We start from the raw sequence: 8,620 nt of genomic DNA on the forward strand, positions 1-8,620 counted from the left end.
CACATATATATACATATATATATATATATATATATATGCTAATTAAGTGAGTATCTGAGGTATATCCTGAATTTCTCAGAAAGAAATGAAACCACTGCTAAAATAAGATCACATAAGCTGAGTTTATTGATACAACACAGACTATAAGAGACATTTCTCCTATCTGTTGCTTTTTCATTCTTGTTTACCCTTTGCATTTGTAATACATGACATAAATCCTACAAAGTTATACAAAGACACATTTTACTTAAATACACACACTTACACACGTGCACAGAATCCTCCATTATGCTCATTATGCAGCAAACACACAAAGCCAGTACTAAACATCGGAGGCTGTTGTTTATCATCAATGTTTTGGTGCACACACTAAAACAGCAACAGCCTTTTACAATGGCCTCTAGTGTTTGGCTGCTCAACAACAACACTGGCTTTTCACCAAGGACCTTTTTAAGGGTGGAATATGTCATTTCTGGGCCACTAGTGTCACCCAAGTTGTCAAGGTTTTGCTGGTTAGGCCCTCCTGGCAGATGCAGTTACTACACACTTTGTAGGCCAAAAACATATTTCTCCATTGAGCCATTCAAAATTAACCATGCATCCCAATAACTCTTTTGTCAGCCAAAGCCCTTTGACCTACCATGACAGCAAATATTCAAATAATTAAACAACACATTTATATGTTCACAGTTGGCTAACGGTCACATGAGATGCAATAAAATATTTATTTTGTGTGTGTGTGTATGTTTTATCTTGATTTAATGTAAATTATTCTAAATGATTTATTATAATTAATTATTAGCTTTTCATGAAAACACAAACCCCGAGGTTCACAAAGCCCAACCAAATAAGACTTAAAGGTGCAATAGTTGACTGTCTTCAGAAACATTTTTTGTTATGCTGGTTATCTCTTCTCATCCCGATAGCAATCATTAAGTTAAGTGGTCTGAATGTATTTATCTGTATTTATATATTCTGTGGAAGGCGTAGGACCAAGAAATGTTTGTCCAATTAAAACACTCGGTCCGAGCGTTTTAATTGGCTTTCCTACCTGCCTGTCAACGTATGTATTAGCATACCTCTGCGCACCCTGTTCGCGCAGACAGTATACGTCATCAGCGCGTTCACGCACGCTGTGCAGACAGAGCGAGAATGGCAGACAAACATCAAAAACCCGATCTTCCTTCCTGGTATTGTAGCACTTTTAAAGTTTTCTCACCGGTGAATGACACATGATGTAACCCAGCGGTTCCCAATTCCTGTACTCGGATGTACTTCGGAACATAGTCTGGAATTGGGAACCGCTGATGTGGCCTATTGTAGTAATGTTGTCTCTGGTATTCTGGTCTGTGAGCGAGCGTATATGCGTTCAGGGGGCGTGGCTTTGGATGGCGATTGCAGGGAGGGTGAGACGTTCACTTTCAGTGCTATCATGCTAAAGTTAGCATTTTCCAAGATCTCCTACTCCACCTTTAAACTGTCTTATTTGACAAAATGGAAAAATGAATCTCATAAATTCCCTTTTCGATTTAGCCATCGCATCCAGAAAGTACAGTAAGAACTAATTTAATTAAACTAATTAATTCCTTTGGTATTGTAAACACTGCACATTTCACATTCAAAACATTGCAATTATTTTAAAAAGCCAAAGGCATATTCTAAATGGAGCCCTATCAAATATAATGACTTATTGAGGGTGAATTAGTATGGTGGATATACAGTAGAGGGAATAGCTGAAACACACACACAAAAAAAGCAAAAAAAGCAGTTAATTCCAGAAGATATGTAAAATCCATCCAGTGGGACGAGGTGTCATCGGTCAGATGTTGTTAAACAAAACTAAACAACTGCAACTGTTCAATCAGTCCTCTCTCTTTCTGTGGTTGCAGACAGAGCAAAGAGACCTTTCCTCACTGTTGTATAATTGTTATTACCGCCTAGGGGCCATCAAACTGATTGAGAAACAACTCTTTCTCTAACAAGTCCATTATGGATGAGTCACACAATCAGAAACACATTCACAGACATACACAGACTAAGAAAAGCAAACAAAAGTAGCAGCGCATGGCCGCCTCTCTATCTGTTGCATGCGGTGTCCTATGTCCCCGTCTTCAACATCAGATATTTGAGAAGTGTTCATTATTTAGCTCTGCCCTGGAAGATTTGATTAGACTCAAACAGTGAGATTGGGAATCAATCTGGTTTCGCCCTTAATGTTCACAATACCGTTATACAAACACTCACTCACGCACTATGGTTGGTGGATTACCAGCTTGTTTGTTTCCCCTGGTGTTAATAGCAGGCTTTTTAATTAAACTAAACAAGAGATCGCCATCCCCCGTCTCTCTTTTCTCAGTCACTGTGGAGACTCATCCCACGAGTAATTACAATAACAAGACTGCTAACAATGTCAATGTTTGATGAGACAGAGACGGTTTTTAAACTTAAGAACGAATATTTTAATACACATAAGCATGTGTATGTATGTCTATGCGGGATTCATCTTAAATATGCTTCTGAAAACCATCAGAGACATCATTAAAGGAGCTGAGAGAGAAACACTTCATCTGCTCACAGTTTTGCTCCACAGACCTTCAGTCTAGCAGAACACTTACTGTCAAACGGTTTCAGATAGCAGTCGATCACAGATGTACAGGAATGTAAAATCAAATCAGATGTGAGATATTATAAATGATATAATTAAAAAGGCTGTTATTACTTGCTACATAATCACAGTCGGGGAGATATGCTCAGCTCGGATCAACATTGCCACTACAACTTGCGAGTGTGATATTGTATACAATTCAATAAACAAGAAGTTAATATTGAGTAACTTACACATTAATGACACAATATTACCAGTTACTTTGTACATTTCTGCTTTGCCAATGAAAACTGTTTCAAATACGTATAAAGTTTGAACTGTTATTGATGAGATTTTTTCCCTGATGAGAATGAATCCGTTTTCATTCAGTGTTTTTGAATGAAATGGTTGAGTGAATAATTCAGTGACTCATTTATGAACCCAGTCACTTGATTTGTTCCTGAATGAATCAATGTGTTTGAAAGAATCAACTGAGTGAATGATTCACTGAATCACTCATAAAGATAGCCATTTGTTGCCACCTACTATTGATTGTCGTATAATGTGTACTTTTGGATGCAATCTGACTGGTTTCACTAGCATTTATGTCATAATTTCCATTTAAAACATGTCTACGTGTGTCTAATGGTTTTACTCTTACAACTACCGTCAGTTAATATGTGTAAACCAGTAAAAATGAAAACATCTGCACAAGTAGAATGTTTCAATCACTGCGATAATAAGACTGCTACCAAATTTGACCCAAACAGGACCCTGAAAACGGCAACAATACATAATTACAGGATTATAATTAATGAAAAACTAAATTATTATTATGAATATTTGATGTTTTAATTTTAACATGTTTGCACTCATCTTTGCACTCACACCCTCATTTATTGTTAAGTTTAGTTAGCTGTTGGCTCACCATTTCACCATGCCTGTTAAAGAGAAAAATAAAATACTTATGGATTCAGGTCTGCTAATGTGACAGTAGGTGACAGTCAGGTGGAGTAAGGTCAGGTTTTAGTTTAATACCAGTGCAGAATAATCCTTAAAATCAGCAGGAAATTGTTGCATTCACACACACACACACACACAGAGAGAGAGAGACATCAACCTGTTCCCACCTACATTATCTAAATTTGGTTAATCACTGTCTACATGAGACTTCATATGCTTGAACATTGCATAAAATGATAAATTCCTCAAAACGGATCTACATAGATCACTGTAAAAGGGAATTTCTTAAATATCATGAAAATAAGCACAAAGCAGGAAGGAGAGAGACATGAGCGTTTGTTTCATGAAAAGTTGAGTCTGCATCTCCAGTTATTTAACTGTTATATAATGCAAGCAAAGAGCAGCAGGGTCCAGCATTAAAACAGGTTTATTTTGGATGGGATTGTTACCAGCAGCAATATATGTCTCTTTTTCACTCTGCTTCTTTTCCTCTCGCTCTCTCTCTCTTTATAACACAGGGTCTGCCAGGTCAGACGTATTGGAGAGCTACGCGTGCTTCTTCACTCATCTCTTTACCTCACAGCAAAGAAGCAGGAAGAAGAATCGACCCACTTTCAAGTTCTCTCAAGAAAGACAAGTGGTCCCGCTCCATGCTGCCCACTACACTGACGCACACGAAAGAGCATCACATTTATATTTTAGGCCTTCATAATTCCTTTAAAAATCCTTGAGATTTTGCAATACCATTTAGGCACGCATCACTTTTCCATTCATTAAGTGATGGATTTAATTTAAACCAACTGAAATGAATGAATCAGAGTTGATGATTAGTCTATTACTTTATTGGATGTGAGGCGGCAGATGTTAAGCTTGCTACGGGAGGCTGAAGCTTTGTAATGATGATGTCATAATGATGTATAACTTGAGGATAAAACCTGATTAAGCTTTTGACAGTGAAATTAAATTAAATTAGTCCTATGAATCTATACAAATTAGCGATTATAGTATGCATATAAACTATCATCAAACACACACACACATACACAATCCCTTTCATGTGTTTCCTCATTGATAATATCATGTAAACACAAATATGTAAGACAATGTCTAATAATTAGAGCAGAATAAATTTCACATACATTTGCATAATAAATCACCCTGCAGTTTTTCTGGCTCACCTCTGAAGGAGAAAGGTCATGGGGAATTAGAGTAAAACTGAATCTGAACTTTATCATGATTAAATGACGTCTATTGCTGCACACGGTTATGAGATATGAGTGCATATACTTTAAACACATTAAATATACAAACTCAAAACACAAACCAGTGTAATGTATTTTGCATTTGCTTTTTTTATTTTCAGTTTTCATTTTAACTTTAGTTTAAGTTTGGTTACTTTGTTGTCATTTTTTTAGTACTTAAAAAGGTTTATTCAGTTTTTTTATCTAATATACAGTATATTTCATTTTATTCCAACTTTATTCCACTTACCAAAAGAGATTTTGAATAGTTCAGTTTTACTTAGCATTAACGAACAACGCTGCTGCAAACTTTCAAAACAAGCACAACAGAAAAAGCTTGAATCAGACTGACTTACGGTGAACTCAGAAAAAGCATAGGCAGAGTGAATGTAGATGAAAAGAAAAGGCTGGTGGAGTTATAAATAAGGCAAGGCTGATGCAAATATTGCATAAAGTGGGTGTGCAGAACGCTTGTGACCTAAGACAACATCTGATATAAGACTGCACAATGCTCTAGTACACCTGTACGCACAAAAGAACATCTTAATTGAACACAATCAATGCATGGTGAGTAATACAATCTTGGAAAAACAAATATTAGCTAAATAAGCAAAGGGAAAGAAATGAAGTCCTTTGCTGAAAAAGACATTTATTCGCCATGAAAAACCACAGATTCAGAAATATTTTATGTGACCCCATTCTTGCTATACACAGACAAGTCAATGAAGAGGCCTTGTGAATAAACTACTTAAATGGACGATTTATTCAAAAACAAAAAATTCTGTTCTCATTTACTCATCTTCAATATTCATTTTTTTGTGAGCTGTCCCTTTAAGTCTTCTAGGTGACTTGAGAGAGTTCCCCGTTCTGCCTTATCACCATAAATGAGAACAAAACTTAATTTAAATTAAGGATGATGGAACATCGACACTGTTATTTATATGAACTAAACCAACACTGAACTGACTAAATAATAATACTACTGTCTTTTAGAGGTGCTTTACAGCAGAATCTGAACCGTCGCCATAGCTGAGTTTCCATTATTGCTTCTGCTTATTTCTATGAAGCTGCATAGACAATCTGTATTGTATAAAGCACTATAGAAATAAAGGTGACTTGATTTGACTATGACCATGGTACTCCAGTTGTTCCTGCTATAAATAGATCACTTATTTAAAAACAAAACTAACTAAATGAGAAGTTAGAGAAGTGTACTGAGTACTAAGGAACTCTTTGATAACTATTAAAAAGATAAATTGTCCATGTTATCAGCTTCAGCAGGTCACATGCTGTACATTTGCAATGGAAATGATGAGGCATTGCTGTATTTGGCTGATGTTGTTTTATTTATCCAGGATGAGGGCATTGTGTTTTACTGCGTGTGTTTGCTCATTTGTTTCTGGATAGAGAATGTTTCCTCCATTGATTCTGTTGTATTGACTTTGGCTCAGAGACTCCCAAGTGCTAGTCGAACAGAGGGCATTCTTACACTGACAGAGAAAAAGAGACATCCTTCTTCGTAACTTAAAGTTGTTGTAGAAAGTTTTCTTTTCTTTTTTTTGTTACGGTGAGTAAAATGCATTTATAAGGCATCTTTGCTTACGAACGCTCAGTCAATGACAACAATTTGTAATTGTTTATTGGATAAAATAAAATTAAATTAAATTAAATTAAATTAAATTAAAATCCCAAAGTTAACCAGCACGCATAAAAAAGGTCCCTTCTGGGATCAATGAATTGTCTGTCATTCTATGTGGAAAGCTTTAACAGAGCCTGAATCCCCAGAAGGCCAGTCTAAATCTCATTCTTATTCTCAGTCCATCCGGCTCTCTGTGTCTCTGTCAGTCCCTCGTGGTCGCCCATAGGGAGTGGTGTACGGAAGGAGCCTCACAGATGGGCTGGTGGGGAGGTTTCCGTGGTTACAGGCGAGGAAGAAGAGGAAGAGGAGCCATCTGGCAGTGGTTTGGTGAGATGACGTGTCTTGCCTCTCACCCACCACACCCATAACCCACACGGAAACATGCCTAACGCTCCACCAACTGTTATACAAACTACAGGTAGCAACCTTACAGATACAGCTGAATAACAACACCTGCTCTCGCACCTGGAAGGATTTGTAATCCCAGCCAGGAAATATCCATCTACTCTAATACTCGACTACCCAAAGGTGATGAAAACTACAGCAGCATGAGGAGTTAACCAGCATGCATTGCAACAGTGAAATACTGCCATCAACAGACATTAATTATTACCTTTGCTTACTTCAGTAGTTCTCAACTGGTCACACTCAAAAGTGGATCCTGGGCAGGTAACGAAAAACTAATTTTGGTAAATGCAAATCATAAACAAAATAAAATAATCAATGAAAATTACAATAATGACAATAAAATTTTTAAAAACAAATCCTTCAGCCCTAAATGGTAAAGGATTATTTAAAAAAATAAAAACAAACAAATTACAAGACTTATTACAAAGATTAAATATTTTATGTCATGTAATTAATTTACTATTAACTGACATCGGGGATCAGTGAATGTGCAAATGATTGAAATATCACCTTAAAATCTCACAGTGTACTTCAAGTAAATTTATTATGTCATAGGAATTTGGCTGCCAAAAAATATAAATAGTTTGGGGTTCCCTGCCAAACAGTATGTTGTTTATGTCAAATGTACAATCAATCAGATATTTGGCACACATTCTCCTGTCACTTGATAATAATATATATATATATTTTAAACTCTTTTAAACTAGTCATTCATTTCTGCTGTTGTTTATGAATTTATAAAATTGACATGATTTCCCTACTAACCTTATGTAATATTAGTAATTTTGTATTTTTAGGCATTGTATGTTTTTTTTTATAAACTTCGATATTTTATTCGTATTTTATTTATTTTTTCATACTAAACGTTTTTGTTAAAGTGGGTGTATCTGTTAAAGTCTATGTAAAATCTAGAATTCAAAATCTAATAATCTTTTTTTTTTACATATTTAATTTTACACCTTTAAGAGCCCTAAAATAAACAATCACATGGGCAATAAAATGAAATAAAATAAAAATAACTGAATGGTTCTCAAAGAGAAAAATTATTTTTATTAGAGGATGTAATGTAATATATTTGTAATATATAATAATAATAATGATAATAATAATTAATAGTTATTAAAATAATAAAAAAATGTGTATTATTGTTCAAAATAATAATAACATGCAAATGTGATTACTTTTACATTTTTAAAAGAAACAAATAAAAGTGAATATAAAGTTTTATACGTTTGCAACTCCACAAACACCAAGTCCAAACACTTGATCAGATATGCTGTAAGCACATTGTGTTATACAAGGTCAGAGTGTCTGTCAAGAAGAACGTTCATGATCTTCATCATTCTTTCCGTTAGGGATGCTCCGATCCGCCTTTTTCGCTTCCGATACCGATTCCGATACCTAGGGTTCAGTATTGGCCGATACAGATACCGATCCGATACCAGTGAAGTTTTTTTCCCTCATTTAAATAAATTTAGTATTTATATATATCTAGATACAGACTACTTCATTATAAAGAAAAATAAAATAAAAAAATGTGAAAAAATATAGGCCTATGTATATTTATAATCTATGACAAAAAATTATAAACTAGGTTAGTGGATAATTCGGCAGCAAAAGTTATTCTAGAAAAATCAGTGCACAGTAATTTTAGAAATCCAAACATTTAGTGAAAAAAATATATTTTGTGTGGAACAAATAAAAGTGTTGCACTAAATATGGTAAAATGGTACACATTGCTATTTGTATTATTATAAAATCCATTCATTAAAAACATTCATGAAT

This window comes from Sinocyclocheilus grahami, unplaced genomic scaffold (genome assembly GCF_001515645.1).
Source record: "Sinocyclocheilus grahami isolate Dianchi unplaced genomic scaffold, SAMN03320097.WGS_v1.1 scaffold302.1, whole genome shotgun sequence".
In the NCBI taxonomy this organism is placed as follows: Eukaryota; Metazoa; Chordata; class Actinopteri; order Cypriniformes; family Cyprinidae; genus Sinocyclocheilus; species Sinocyclocheilus grahami.